Here is a 16,434-nt window from a genome sequence, read left to right as displayed (position 1 = left end):
GAGGTATAGGGATGGGATAGGTGAGGGGGGGGGTGAAGGGGAGCACCAGGTGGGGAGCATAATGGGGAAAAAAAAGGTCCTCGATGATGGGAAAAGAGAGGGAGTGGGGGGGGCAGAGGGGTTGCAAGGGGGATACTCGGTCCCCATTTGGAAGGATGGCGTTGAGAGATTTGAAACTCCTGTCTTGGAATATCAATGGCCTTTGGGTAAAGAGTAGACAGAAGAGGTAGGTGCCATATTTAAAGGATGCCCCGTTTGATGTGTTGATTTTATAGGAAACTCATCTTTCTAAGGAAGAATGCCTTGTAGTTTTTAAGCCATGTAGATGGGTACAGCAGATAGCCAGTTCTAATTCTATGGTAGACAACAAGGGTGTGGCTATTTTAATCAAGAATCATGTTAATATCACCTTTGCTGAGGGCCCTATAGATAAATCCGGGAGGTGGGTGGTGGGGAAACTGCTTGCTTATGATTATGCTTTTACGTTGGTGGGATACTGTGGTCCTAATAGAGATGATACAGGTCCATTGAGAGAATTATCACATCTTCCCCTGCAATATTTGGACACTATAATATGGGCGGGGGACTTCAATGTCGTATTGAATTATGAGTTAGATAAATCCTCGTTTAGTAGGTCAAGAGTGAATGAGAAAATTAAAGCTCAGCTACGAGTAATGATGGCCCAAATGGGATTATATGATGTTTGGAGAGAAAAGAAGGGGTCTGAGAGAGGCTATTCCTACAACAATAAAAAGTATAGACACCAGTCTAGGATTGACTATTTTTTAATAGATGGTAGTCTAAAAGATTATGTTGAGGAAGTAACACATATCGGGGCTCATTTATCTGATTATTCTGCTTTTAGTCTGAAGTTTAGGTGGCCGGTAAATAGGAGAGAGAGAAGGTGGACCTTAGAAGGAACACTACTACTAGAGGAAGAGGTTGTTCTGGAGTTGCAGGCAGAAGCAGAAGAATTTGTTTAAGTGAACAAAGGGTCAGCCCCGCTAGCAATATTATGAGGTACCTTGAAAGCTTTTTTGAGGGGGCGGCTGATTAGGATAGCCTCATCTAGGAGGAAATATATAACAAAGAAATAAGAAGGTTAGAACATCAAATACGACAGGCTGAGCAGAGATTGATATGTACGGACCTTGCAGAAAGAGAAGTTGACCAGCTATACAAACAAGGGCAGGAGGTCCGTTTGGAATTAGCAGCAGTTATAGATAAAAGGATTAGACTGAGATGCAAGGTTAATAGGGTGGCCCATTTTTAGTATGGTGAAAACAGTGGCAAAATGTTAGCTTGGAAAATAAAAATTGACACAGTAAGAAATAGGGTGGCAGAAATACGAGATGGAATTTCAGGAGAGGTACGGAAAGGTACGATAGAGGTGGAAGGAAGTTTCTTAAATTTTTCAAGGAACTATATACAGAGGAGTTAGAAGTTCCATTGGAGTCAATGAAGAGATTGTTTGGGGGATTAGAGTTGGCTGCTTTAAGTGAGGATGAAAATAAGGTGGTTAATGGGCCGATTAAGGGGATAGAAGTACAGCAGGCCATTCATTCAGGTAAATTGGGGAAAGCACCAGGACCAGATGGATTCCCCATTGAAGTTTATGGAGCACTTGGAAGTAGTGTTATGAAATTTTTAAGAGAGCTATGTAACAACATTACAGAGGGTGATGGGAGCCTCCCTCCCTCTTAGAAGGAAGCTATCATTACTTTAATTCTAAAACCAGGTAAAGACTCCAGGAATTGTGAATCATATCACCCAATATCACTTTTAAATTGTGATTATAAACTTTTTGCAAAAGTTCTGGCAGCTAGATTAGGGGTTGTCATGGGGAAGCTCATACATACTGATCAGAAAGGATTTCTAAAAGGGAGATATATGCATGAACTGATAGATGACCTGGTAGGATCGATTGACTTAGCTACTACTTCTCAAGCCCCCTTAGCAGTGGTAATTGTGGATGCGACAAAGGCATTTGATAGAGTTAATTGGCACAATTTGTCCATGGTATGCAAACTTTATAATCTTGGTGGACATTTTATTAGAGCATTACAAAAAATTTACTATGATCCTAGTGCAAGAATTTTGGTTAATGGCTCTCTTACCCCCCCTTTAAAGAGAAACAAGACATGGGTGTCCATTATCTCCATTACTGTTTGATCTCTATATTGAGCCATTGGCTAATAGAATTAGAAGCAATATGAGAACTCCCCCATTTGTGTGTGGGAACTTAGTTAGGAAAGTTTCTTTATATGCAGATGATTTAAAGATTTATACATCTAATTTAAGTCAGGCTAAACCAACTTTGGAAGAACTGATGGTAGAATTTGGGGGAATCTCAGGTTATGCAGTTAACAATTATAAGACTGAGATCATGGCGTGGAATATGGAAGTAAACAGTCTTACAAGTAAAAAGGAGGAGATTGAATATTTAGAGATCACTATAACGCATGATATATGTAAAATAGCAGAAGCAAATCTGAGCAGGGTAATGAGACAGGTAGATCAGTTAATGAAGAAATGGTTAAACCTCCCATTAACTATTATAGGACAGGCTAATGTAATTAAGATGGTGATTGTACCCAAACTTACCTTTATTTTTAATTCATCACCATTAATGCACAACAAGGATTCCTTAAGGAAACTCCAAGGAAAAATTAGTAGTTTTATTGGGCATCTAAAGGTGTTCGTATATCTTGGAAAAAATTCAGAAGGAAGAAAGAAAAAGGAGGTTTGGCTGTACCGGATTTGCAATATTATGCATGGGCTTTTCTGTTGAAAAATGTAAGGGAGATTTTTAACCAACCAGATCGTTCGTAGCTGGGGCAGATATTGGCAGTTACGATGGAGGGAAATGAGCTGCAGAAAAGTTTTTTGTATAAGTTTGGAGACCACAAACTCTTCAAGAAAATTTGATTTAAGGTGTTACAGGACCTGTCAAAACATTGGTATGTGGTCAGGGGGGCTTCAAACTTACCATATTAAAGCGAGCATGCTCCGGTTTGGGATTCTCCCAGTTTGCCGAAATGGACTAAAGATGCTTTGGCAACCCTATTGAAAGAGGCAGGATTATCGCAGTGGGGGCAACTTTGTTACAACAGAGAAGTTAGGTTGTTTGAAAATCTTAATGCAGAAGTGGGGGGAAGGCTGTCCAAATTTACATTTCTCCAGATAAAAAGTTGATCAAGGAATTTAACTGAGGAAGTGGGGGGAACTAATAATTTGGAGGATCAGCTGCATTTAGGTACTCCGTCAAAGAAAGAAGTGGCTAGATGGTATTGGCTGATTATGGACACTGTCGACAGCGAATTTACCCCCCCCCCCGAAGAGTTATGGAAAGAGTGCTTGCCGGAGCCTCATCAAAAAGACCTTTGGCGAGTATCTACTACACTTTTATATAATACTGTTAAACCTGCTACGCTAAGAAGAAATCATTTGTTCTCAATTCACAGAGTTTTCTGGACACCAGCAAAGCTTTCCAGGCCTAACCAGGGTAATACAGTTAGATGCAAGAAGTGCGGATCAGCATCAGAAGATGATCTACATATGTTTGTAGAATGCCCTCAGCATAGTAAGTTTTGGCAAGAGGTGGGTGAGGCATTCAATAAAATACTCCCCCAAACCCTAAGGTCAGCATCTGATCAGTATAGAGAAAGGTGCGGAAGACATTGTGACGTGAAGGGTTAATTAGCTTGAACAGTGTAGATGAGCGTGATGCCTGCTGAAGCCAGAGCAACGTGGAAAAATTCATGATGTTCGCTTTCAAGCTTGTTTTATTTTTTGTGACATTCCATAGATAAACTTATTCACAGCTGCATGTGTAAGAAACAGGTTGTGAAGGAGATTCAGTCTCAACCTTGAGAACGAGACCACAGTAAAAGATGGAATGAAAACAATGGCCAGGGAATGGAAAAGCAGCCAAGAGACATGTGCTGACAACATAGCTAGAAAATACTGGAAGGGGATAGAATCCAAGCTTCAGGTTACTTAAGCACTGAAAGGCGAGTGAGGGATTTGAAGCTCGCAGATGGAGTTGTGAAAACTGTCATCTTCAGACCCAGAGCTGCCTCCCTGTTGTGCTGTTCAGAGACCGTGACGCTCGAGGGGGAGAGAGGTCCAAGCGGGCGGGATAGGGCTTCCCAGCATTTCGTGGACTAAGTTAAATTCCACCCAGGGATGAAAGGCCTTTGTTTCTCTGCTCTATTATTGTGGTTGATTATTATGCTTGCACTGTGTTTATAATCTGAAGTATTCAGCTTGTTTATATTTTGCTTTCTAAACATCGTAGTGTGAGTCTGCTACAGTAATTGAAACATACATTTTGGTATGCAGTTAAGCAAAGCTAATCTGAAGAATTCAGCTTGTTTATATTTTGCTTTCTGAACATCCTAGTGTGAGACTGCTGCAGTAATTGAAACATGCATTTTGATGTGCAGTAAATCAAAGCTTATCTGAAGTATTCAACTTGTTTATATTTTACTTCCTGAACATCGTAGTGTAGCACATTTTGGTATACAGTTATTCCAAGCTTATATCTGTCAATGAACTCTTTGCTCATATGTATACATAGATGCTCTTTCTCTTTGTAGTGTACTGATATATATAAATATATATACATATATATATACATATGTATATATACATACATATAGATGCTCTTTATTGCTATTTTTATTCTGCCATTGTTGAAGTGCTAAATTCATACATTTCCCTGAAATTCTAGGAAAGCTAAATTGTATTCATAATTGGCGTGTGGTCCTTCATTGAGCGTCCTTATTGACTTATACCGAACAGGTGTCAACCAATCACCTGGATAAGACAGCATCTCAGTAGTGATTTTTGGATGTCTGTATGATCCACAGAAGATGAACAGAGATGGACCTAAACTGTTATTTTATATGATGCTTGTGGCAAGAAGGGAGATATGTAAAAAATTGATTAGTACTGTCCCTTCTACCTTTGCGGACTGGAAAGACTCCTTAATGCATAATTTCAAGTTAGACCGGGGTAGGGACTGTAAAAAAATAGGTTTTGGAATCCACTGAAACAATGGTTGGGGATTGGTGAAGGTATGGATATGTAAGACTCGGTATGTTCTTATGATTATATATATTTCCAAGGTTGCCGCTATACTTCAAAACTCATTGTAGGTGGTATATATTCTTCGACGGGGCGATATGTTGGAGACGGGCTGCGAGCAGTTGGTAAGATCTCTATTTTCCCCCATTGCTTTGAAGTATAGCAATGGAAGGTAAATGAGGATCAAAAAAAAAAAAAAAGAACCTTCTGAATCACTGCGAACGGGGGAAAAGCATAGGCTCTCAACCCCTTCCAAACCTGCTGAAATGCATCTACTGCAAACGCTCCTGGATCTGGCATCCAGCTGAAATATTTCTCTATTTGAAATGTCAGTCTGTTTGAAAACAGATCCACATCTAATGCACCCCACATCACCTGATTCCTTTTGAAACACCAATGATCCAGCTTCCAGTCACTGTAATCTGTTAATTTTCATGAATTCCAATCAGCTATCATATTCATTTCCTCCTGTCAAATATTCTGCTTTCACTTTTATCTTGTGTTCCAAGCAAAAATACCAAAAGTCCTTTGCCAACTATGCCAACCTGTGTGGCCTTCTCCCAACTAATCCGTTCCAGGACACTATGGTGTTCTTGATGTATACTGAGGTTTATTGTTTGTAAAATTCTTTTAGGGTGCTGCTGCAGGAGTGGCAATTATAGGATTGATGGCAATTAAAAGATTGATGCATAATATTAGCCTCCGGTCTTGAAATGAAATCCATAAGACTCTCAGTTACCCAGTGATAAAAAAGCCTGTTTGATATGCTAGGTACAGTATTTCTTTCGCCTTTGTAAAAACTTCAAAAATCATCTCATATTAAAACTACTGAATGCAAATAATAGTTACCCGATCACCCTCTGTTTCTTCTTTTTTGTTGAAATTCTTGATGAAAAGTAGACACAATACCTGGATGTCTGTACTACCTGCTTTTCACACACCTATATCTTTATATTTATTTCTGTTCCTTATACTGCACATACTATGTCCATGTTTTTTAATAACTGCTCTGGGACCATACATATATTTTACATTTACCATGTATTCTGTACAACTTGCTATTTCACAGAAATTCTTACTTACCCTGCTTCTATTTTACACTGCTTTTAAGAACAGAAATTAAGATATGAATAACTAAGCAGCTTATCACCACATTGTACCCGTAAGTTATATTGCATTGATAATTCCATTGATATCCCTTTTGTCTAAACTTTGATATTGTGAAATCAGCGAAACTGCTCAAACCTAGAAATTTGGAAAAACTAGAATGCATTACATTTCCTACTAGGTTGTGGCAATGATAGTAACCTAGCTAGCAATATTTTTTGTCTAAATGCTAGAGATACATGAGAGCATGGAAATATTGGATGTATTCGTCAATACTGAATGTGGAGTCCTGAGAAACAATATTGAGGGGCTCCCCTACTGTTTATTACCTTGTTAAAAGTGGTAAGGACCTTTCTCTACCTGATATGGCGTATTCACCTTACCTTGTCTTTTTGTGCGAAAAACTTGCTTCAACTGTACATCTAGGGCCTAAACATCTCCCTGACTAAGGCCCCTTAGACGAAGACCCTCTAACTGTTTCACAGAATAGGCCTTTCTACAGGCCATGACTCTTTTACCAAAATTCCTACCAATGACTTACTCCCTTATATTTCATAGATTGCCAAAAATACATGTTTTGGGGGTAATCCTTAGGAAAACAGGAAGTAGAATGGAAAACAGATGTTACACATATCTATTTTTTAGCCATTCATTTAGCTGTCACAAAAGGTGTGGGCACTATTACAAAAAGTTTAAACTTACATTTCTTAAAGAATGCCATAAGCATTGGAAAATCTCAAAAAGACTGTTTCTTGGAACATTTAGCAAAATACGACAATTAGAAAATATTTTTATTACAAGAGAGAAAGATCAGATCTGTCTAGATTTTTCAGGCCAGGTTGTGGTCACCCAATGGCCATTGCTTACATTTTTTCAGTTTTCAGTTAAATGTCTACTTAAAACCCAAAATTAAATGATGACATTTTTAAATCTTCAATTTTCCTAAATGGGCTTCAAAATTTTACAATACTCTTGATTAAGATTCAGTGACCGAAATTAAGAACAGAACATCTAGCAATTTCTCTCGCCTCATTCTGTAGACATCACTAATACGATAAATATCTGTCTTTCCAGGGGAGTTTGTCTTAGTCCTCTAAAGAATACAGTCATTACCCCAACCTAAAAAAAAAACATAATTAGGAGACCTGTAAACCTTGGTTAACAACAGACCAATTTCTAACCTTCTACGGCAGTGGTTCTTAAACTGTGTTCTGAGGAACCCTAGGGGGTATATACTCATAAACAAGCAAAATTGAAAATCCAATAGAGAGTCAGTGTGGATCCTTGGATTTCAGTAATTATTCAGTGGGGGTCCACAGAAGTCAAAAGGTTAAGAACCACTGGCCTAAGCTAGCTGAAGTATTTCTATATAATAAAGCCTAGTGGCCACAAGGTAGTTTTAGTTATGTCTGTCTTTCCATAGAAAATGCATATTTTCTGTTACTAGTAACTTTGGTGCCATTTGCTGAATCTCCAGGAAACTTTCCAAAAAAGGGCTACTTTTCGACTAGTTTGTGCCTGGCTAGTTTCGGAGTGATCCTTTGAGCAGGGGCGAGAAAAAAAGGGGGGGTCCAAACACAAAATCCCCTTGCTTTTTCCATGGACTTCTTTAGGCAGGGCTAAAGCAAAAACTTCTGAACTGAATCACGCCAAAATCAGCAAGAATCTAGACCTTGGTCCGCAGATTGTGCTTTTTGTGATTTGGTATAGGTCGGTTTAGTAGTTTTTGTGAAATGAAAGTTGAAAAACTATTTTATATTTTGGCAGTTGGGCTCGTTGGGCTCCATAACTCTCACGGGAGCACCAGTTAAAAAAAAAAGAGCATTCTGATTGGTCCATGGAGGTTTTTTTCCCTTAGGCCATCTCCCTCCTGTGGGAGTCAGACTCCCGCAAAAGAGATCACTCTGACTGGCTGCCAGCAACATGAGAAAACGTTTGCTGGCAGCCATTACAGGACTCAGGGTCTAAGGCCATGACTACGAGTTTGGCAGATGGGAGCACTCTTCTGCCAAACTCCTGACAGGAGTGGCTGCCACTGCAGTAGCAACCTTCCCGCCTGCCTCATTATGATTATCCCGCTTGGCTGACGGGTGGAAACCAACGTTTCAGCCGGTCCACCCAGCAAGAAAGTGGCAGCAGCATTGTTGCCGGCTTGTAATCGAGCCGGCGGCAATACTGATACCCGCAGGGGACACTAGCACCCTCATACAAGGGTGCTGGGCAGGCGGAACACTTCACTCCACTGGCATATGGCAATCCAATGCTTAAAAGTTTTGCTAGAAAAAAAGACATTTGAGGTGAGCAAATCTAGAGTGTCGCTGGTGTTGCAGAGTTCTCCTCATTGGACCTGCTCACCACCTAAACTTGGGAACTACCCAGAGTTCTCTCTTCTGTTCTGCATAATTTATGCATCACCCTAACCCTGAAAGGGTGTTGTTTTGACTTATGCCAGGTGCTCCCTTGTGTCTGGACAAAGCTAAACCTCTCTGAAGAGATGTAATGACATTGGAACACTTGTGCAAGGTTGTTTTTGTTCATTCCTGGTTGGCTTGGATGGTTGTTTACCAGTCCAAAGCTGTAATACTGTGCTTTAAGTGGTGAAAGGCTTTTGTAATTTTACAGCTCGGTCAAGGATGGCACTGGGTCAGTCATATGCTTAAAGATTTTGCTGTATAAATGGTGAAATACTTTGTTGTTTTCTAGCTCGGCATGGATGGCACTGTGTCAATCCTATGCTTAAAAATGTGCTAGAAAAACAGACATTTGAGGTGAGCAAATTTAGAGCGCTGCTGGTGTTGCAGAGTGCTACTTATTGGAGCTTCTTGCCACCTATACCTGGGAACCACCCAGAGTTCTCTCTTCTGATATATATATATATATATATTTCCCACAAAGATGAGAGCCCGCTCACCATATGGCTGCATCAAAGCAAAGAAGATTTCACAATCACTGAGAAATAAGAGGAAAAAGCAATGTCTCATTCGTATATGCTCTTCTGTTTTATTCCAAATACAGTGCAAAATCAACGCTACTTCCAAACAAAAAATGTCTACGTGTTTTGGCTGACACCTTCTACTGGACATTTCCACCCCACACACAGGCCTCTACAAATACACATAATGGCCCCTCATCTATTTTGGCTACTCACTGGTGCAGAATAATGGGCAGCCATCTTGTAACGTGTAGATAGTCCGATTGATAGTTCCCATATCTCATATTTAATTACTACTTATTAATGGTCACTTGATGGAAAACATCTCAATCACATCATACATATGATGCTCATAAATTATTACTCCCTATGACAATTTATGAGTGCCCAAATGTGAGCATTGTTTGGAAACTGCACATTTTCTGCATATTTGCATGCCTTACAATGGCTACATTTCCAAAAGCCCAAACTTTTTTTGGTCAACCACAACGCGTTATTTTTATTCTCATTTTTAGCAAATAAACTCTTAGTAAAATGGTCTCCCAATGAACAAGTCTTACTATAAGTGATTTGAAGATGTTGGCCAATTATCCCTGTTATATGTGGATCTTGTTGTAAAACATGCCAATTGCGTTGCAAAATGTTCTCAAGAGCTGCATGTTGATGATTAGATTCTAGAAAAAGTCTTGGAGGGCATCTACTTGTGGTTAAGTTGTCATTAATAGGTTGATTTTCAAAAAGAAATTCTTCTCTTGTTTTGATTTTTACTCTATTCTGTGTGTCAGTCAAAATTTTATGAGGATATCACCTCTCCAAAAATCTTTGTGTCCTTGACATGATTTCCTTTCTAAAGCTGGCATTATCTGAACATATCCTGCGAGCCCGCAGAAATTGACTGTTTGGTATACTCCATTTTAGTGCTTTCGGGTGCCCACTGTTGCCGTGCAATATGGAATTGCATGCAGGTGTTGCGATATACTGAAGTCTCCAATTTATCATTCTTGACTTTAAGTTTAAGCAGGACATCCAAGAACTCAATTGTATTCCTACTCCAAATTGTCTCAAGTTGAATGTTTAACTCATTGTTATTAGGCACATTAATGTACTCCTGCAAAGCCTCTTCATGACCATCCCATATAAGAAAAAGATCGTCAATGTGTTGCACCCACAATACTACCTTCTTCATGTAGGCACTATGGGCATCTGACCAAAGCTACTTCTTTCTCCCACCATCCCAGATAGAGATTTGCATAGGTGGGAGCAAAAGATGCCGTACTTTGTTTTTGAAGATAATGCTCGTTGTTGAATAGAAAAACATTATGCGTAAGAAAAAATGACAACATTGACATGAGCATTTCCGTATGTTGAAGAAATGTTATAGGTCGTGTTCTCAAAAAATACCTGCAGGCCTCCATACCATAATGATGTTTAATCAATGTATATAACGAAGACACATCCATTGTGACCATCAAATAGTTCTTCTGCCACGGAATAGTGTGTATTTTAGACAAAAAATCTGTAGTGTCACGTAAATATGATGGCAGCTCAGTAACATATGGACATAAAAAGAGATCCAAATATCTCGAGGTGTTTTCCAAAAGAGAGTTAAACATGCTCACAATCGGTCTTCCTGGTGGGTGGTGTTTATTTTTGTGGATTTTAGGTAAAACATAAATACATGGAATATTTGGAAAGTCAATTTTTAAATATAGATATTATTCATATTCCATGAGTTGACCTGTCAACCATTGTTCTAACATCCCATGGTAGGTTTTTTGATGGTGTGCAGTAGGATTCATTTGCAACCTCTCATAATGGTCGCCATTTGTCAATTGACAGTAAGCTTCTCCTACATAATCTGCCACATCCATGATGACAATATTGCAACCCTTGTCTGATGGCTTGATGATGATAGATTTGTTTTGTTTAATTGATTCAAATGCTTCCAATCTTTGGGAGTGAAATTTCTTAATCTTACGTTATTCATCTTAGATTTCATCCAGAATGTATCAATATCTCCTACCACCAATTTATGGAACGTGTCAATTAAATTTCCACTAGGTAACTGAGGATTAAACTTACTCAGAAGTTTTAAAGAGCTGGCTGCGTAAAGATCAGTGGTGAAGCCCATCGTATTTATTTTTGTTATGTCAATGCATTCACTTGTATATATCACCTGTTATCGGTTAGATTCTCATCAGCTAAATCGTTGATCATAGCCAAATCAGAGGTATCACTGTGAATCCTGAAAGCTTGGCACCACGTAATTTTGAATGAGGTTTGGAGGCAGGGGTTTCAACTGCAAAATGTTTGATCAAAGGTAGTTTGCGAACAAATTTATACATTTCAATACGTGTTTTCGCATAGTCCCAATCAATAGTTGGACAAAAACTGAGCCCTAAATTAAGAATTCGTTCTTGGTTCATAGTTAAAGTACTTTGTGAGATATTCATAATTTTGTTGATATTGCTCAAATCAGTACGTGGACTAGAACATGTATCTAATCTTTGTGTTTGTTGTCTCTTCCTCTTCCCCCTCCTTGTCTTGTGCCTCCACGACCTCGTCCTCTGCTTCTGCAGGATTGCGGCGTGGCCATTTGCATGAGTCGCATCTCCCCTCGAAAATCCAGTTTATTAAGTGGCGCCTCATCTGATGATGATCCCGGATCCAAACTCATATCTGTGTTGCTATAATTTGCAATCACATCTTCTCCATTGTTCAACTTTTATTTTATCCTCAGAGTATCATATTTGCGTGCAAACGTATAAATCTTACCACGTTCATAATCCATTTTATCTCTGTTAAATTTGTGTTCCTTCTGTGTTTTAATCTCATCTTCTTTCTTCTTAATTTGTTCTTCCATTTTCTCTAATAGCTGTTGCACTTCTTCCTGATTTGATACTTTTTCTAATTCTTTCGTCAAAGCCTCTATGTTCTTAATCTGTTCATCAATACGTCGTTTTGCTTGAGTAATGAGAGCACCCATGAGTTTAAAAGAGCAATCCGCTGTCTGTGTTCTCCACTCCTCTAGTGAATCTGGATCCATATCACCCAAGGTAGTCAATATTAGAATGCGTAGACCTCGTGGCACCCTACCATTTTCAATATATTTGGTTAACTATGTCATCTCCCACCATTTTATTGAGTTCAGAAATATGTGCCTTTTCCATTTTTTTAATGATATTAGATGTTATATAGCTTGTATACTGTGGGATGAATGGACCTCCAAGCCATAACTGGTTCCATCAAAAAGTTCAGTTGCTGCTTTTTCCCATAGCGCTCTACGATCTGCCATCATAGTCAAATCACAGAGAGAGTTGAATATTGGATATATCTCATATAAGTAACATATAGTCGAATCTTGAGTCAACCAGTGTATTTACTCAAGTTAGATTTCAAAAGAATCGTGGTATTATATACAAAATTGCACTGAAATTGGTAATGAAATTCAACAGAAGTAGCATTTCAATATATCAAATATTTTCCGTTTTCACAGCTGTGGATCAATGAAAGAGAAGAATTGACAGTCCGTATATTAAATTATCTTGGCGTGGCAGTCTTTAAGGCCAAACAATGGCTACGCCTGGCTACACTGCGTTATTCAATAATTTAGGAAAGCCACACATGTGTCCACGGTAGGGGACCTCTTAACCGTCGGTGACCTCCGACCCCCCTGGAAAAACAGGAAAACACCTACTGCTGATTCATGGCACAATACGGGCTGTTAAAGATACGGCGAAGTGCTGCGTGATAAGCACAATTCTCTGTTTCTCCCGAAATGAATTACACGCGCACTATCATCAGCATGCTAGCCATTTCACTTACGGGAACTGCGCGGTCAATATTTTCCACAAAGATGAGAGTCCGCTCATCATACGGCTGCACCAAACCAAAGAAGATTTCACAATCACCGACAAATAAGAGGAAAAGCAATGTCTCATTCGTGGGTGCTCTTCTGTTTTATTCCAAATACAGTGCAAAATCAATGCTACTTCCAAACAAAAAATGTCTATACGTTTCGGCTGACGCCTTCTATTGGACATTTCCACCCCACACACAGGCCTCTACAAATACACATAAGGGTCCCTCATCTATTTTGGCTACTCACTGGTGCAGAATAATGGGGTAGCCATCTTGTTATGTGCAGATAGTCCGATTGCTAGTTCTCATATCTCATATTTGATTACTACTTATCAATGGTCACTTGATGGAAAACATCTCAATCATATCATACATATGATCTTCATAAATTATTACTCACTATGACATTCTATGAGTGCCCAAATGTGAGTGCAAACATGCCATAATAGTATCAAAACATACAATGAAATCGTCTTCGATATTCAATTGGTTAATGCGAATGCATTCATAAATATCCAATCTCCATTTTCATTTTCTATGTCGTAGATCCAGAATAAAGTGAAAAATGCAAGATTTAATTCTAAGAATTCAAAATAACTTATATGGCAATATATAAGTAAGGATAACACACACATATATATATATATATATATATATATATATATATATATAGATATATATATATATATATATATATATATATATAAATATTTCATTATTCCATGAAAACATATATTCACATAATCTTTGACACTGAACCTATTGATGACAATGTAATCCTGAATATCAACTCTACATTTTGGGTGTTGAATACCCAATTGATAAAAATGCAATAACACATGCATAATGCACTCCTAAAATTTAAAAGTCGGTTAATTAATCATACAAGGGTGCTGGGCAGGCGGACCACTGTACTCCACTGGCATGGGCCAATCCAATGCTTAAAAGTTTTACTAGAAAAATAGAAATGTGAGGTGAGCAAATCTAGAGTGTCGCTGGTGTTGCAGGGTGCTCCTTATTGGACCTGCTCACCACCTAAACTTGGGAACTACCCAGAGTTCTCTCTTCTGTTTTGCATAATTTATGCATCACTCTAACCCTGAAAGGGCATTGTTTTGACTTATACTAGGTGCTCCCTTGTGTCTGGACAAGGCCAAACCTCTCTGAAGAGATCTAATGGCATTGGAACACATGCACAAGGTTGTTGTTGCTCATTCCTGGTTGGCTTGGATGGTTGTTTACCAGTCCAAAGCTGTTATACTGTGCTTGGAGTGGTGAAAGGCTTTTGTCATTTTACAGCTCACTCAAGGATGGCACTGGGTCAGTCATATGCTTAAAGATTTTGCTGTATAAATGGCAAAATACTTTGTCGCTTTCTAGCTCGGTTTGGATGGCTCTGTGCCAATCCTATGCTTAAAAATGTGCTAGAAAAAGACATTTGAGGTGAGCAAATCTAGAGTGCTGTTGGTGTTGCTGAGTGCTCCTTATTTGAGCTTCTCACCACCTATACTTGGGAACTACCAGAGTTCTCTCTTCTGATATATATATGCATATATATATATTTATATACACACATATACATATATATATATATAATATATATATAATACAATGTTGTTGTGCACAAGGTAATAATTCATAATTGCATCTTTGACAATGATTTTCAATGGTAATAGCATCACAGTAGTACAGTGTTAAAGTGGTGAGAGAGAAAATAGTTTGATAGCAAGGTTTGTATTCTCCTGAAACTTTTTCTGCATGCATGGTGACTAGCTTAGAAGCATCTAGATCAAAACACACCTCACACACACCTGGTGATGTACTTACTAGGGGCTTGCATAGGTTGCATAATTTGTGGTACCGTATTGATGTAAAATTACAGTAAAATTACTTACGATTGCAAGGAATTGCATAAGTAGCTTAACCGAGCATTTAATACTAATTTTTCTGCATGAAATGCACTCTTTTGTCCATAATGAACCCAAAGATGCATTATGCGTTAGAAAATATCACAAAATACAACAGAAAATGAACAACAACAACCAGAAGTTACTTACGCTGTGGCCCTGTGCTCTTGCAGTAGGCATTTTTGCCAAAAAGTACTCTAAGTAATGCAAGCAGGATTAATTGTGTAATTTTTGGTATTTTCACATCAAAAGAGTAACGCAAAATATTGAAGTCACTCCGGTGTGATTACAATTCCTTCAGGCTTAATACTAGTGCTAGAGGTGGGAAAGCCATGATGTTCAATGGGAGGACTGGGCCAGAGCTGAGCCTTCAAAATAGTCGTTATGTAAAATGATACATCAAACATCATTTTATGTTTTGTGTCATTTCACACTGCATAAGTGTACATATTTCTCGCATACACTTAACAGTTCGTCGTTGGTGTTTGCTTCCTTGGCACTTTATTCCCATTTTCGCTGGGGAGTCACTGGTCAAGTTTGAGTGGGACTCTATTTGTTTTAAATTGAGCTGTACAGCTGAAAAGTAGTATTGCTAGTTATTAGTTTGTTTCAGTTATCTTTTAGGAATGTAAATTAGAGTACTTGTTTGCTATGTGATTTGTTAAATTTTAAACTTTTTTTCTTGAATCTCAGTTTTTTTCTGATTTTATATGGAAGATACTTTCTAGTTCTAGTAGAAAACGTTTCGATTTCACTATTCAACCATTTTGACTATGTTCACTGTTGTGGCTGATAACTGTTTGATATTGGTTGAAATTGTGGTTGTCCTTTAACATTAACTAGGCATTGTGCATTTTGTGGCCTTCCTCTTGGCGCTGTGCACAGTAGGATGATCACTTCGCACCAGTCGTTAAAGAGAATGTTTCTAATCCTGGACGTTTAAGTGATAGCCTAATGTTTTGTGGGCAGTGTAGTTTTGTTTTGGTCCTTTGAACTAATTGGACTAATATGCATGAAAACGTTCAGGACTGGAGACTGTGGTCTGATTCACAAAGGTAACCTTAGACCTGAAGTTTAAACTTAGACCTCAGGTCTAAACCTAGACTTCAGGTCTAAAGTAATACTTCAGGTCCAAACTTATACTTTAGGTCTAAACTTAGACTTAAAGTCTAACTTTATACCTGAAGTTTAAGTTTATACCTGAATTCTAAACTTAGGATCTGTGTGGATGCTCTCTGAGTTACTGTATTTTCTCTCCCTTAACCACGCACTTTGAACTGAAGAGACAAGAGAAAGAGAAATTCTGGTAAATGAAGTTGGTGAGCTGTGGCCCTGCCAAGGAGGTTAAGCCTCCGGTTCCCCCCCTCCACCTCCCCAGAAGTGATGAACAGCATAAAGGTGAATGAGGCCATGTACGCAAAATTCTTAGTTTGCTCAAATACCGCCACTGCAAGGTTTCTCCCTAAAGAAGATCAGGGTTTGAAGTGGGGTGCATGCATGGAACAACTCTTCCTGTCAACAGCGCCTCTCTGCGCG

Source organism: Pleurodeles waltl, chromosome 9, assembly GCF_031143425.1.
Source record: "Pleurodeles waltl isolate 20211129_DDA chromosome 9, aPleWal1.hap1.20221129, whole genome shotgun sequence".
Lineage (NCBI taxonomy): Eukaryota > Metazoa > Chordata > Amphibia > Caudata > Salamandridae > Pleurodeles > Pleurodeles waltl.
The sequence above is the reverse complement of the archived record's forward strand: the minus strand, read 5'-3'. Positions refer to the sequence as shown.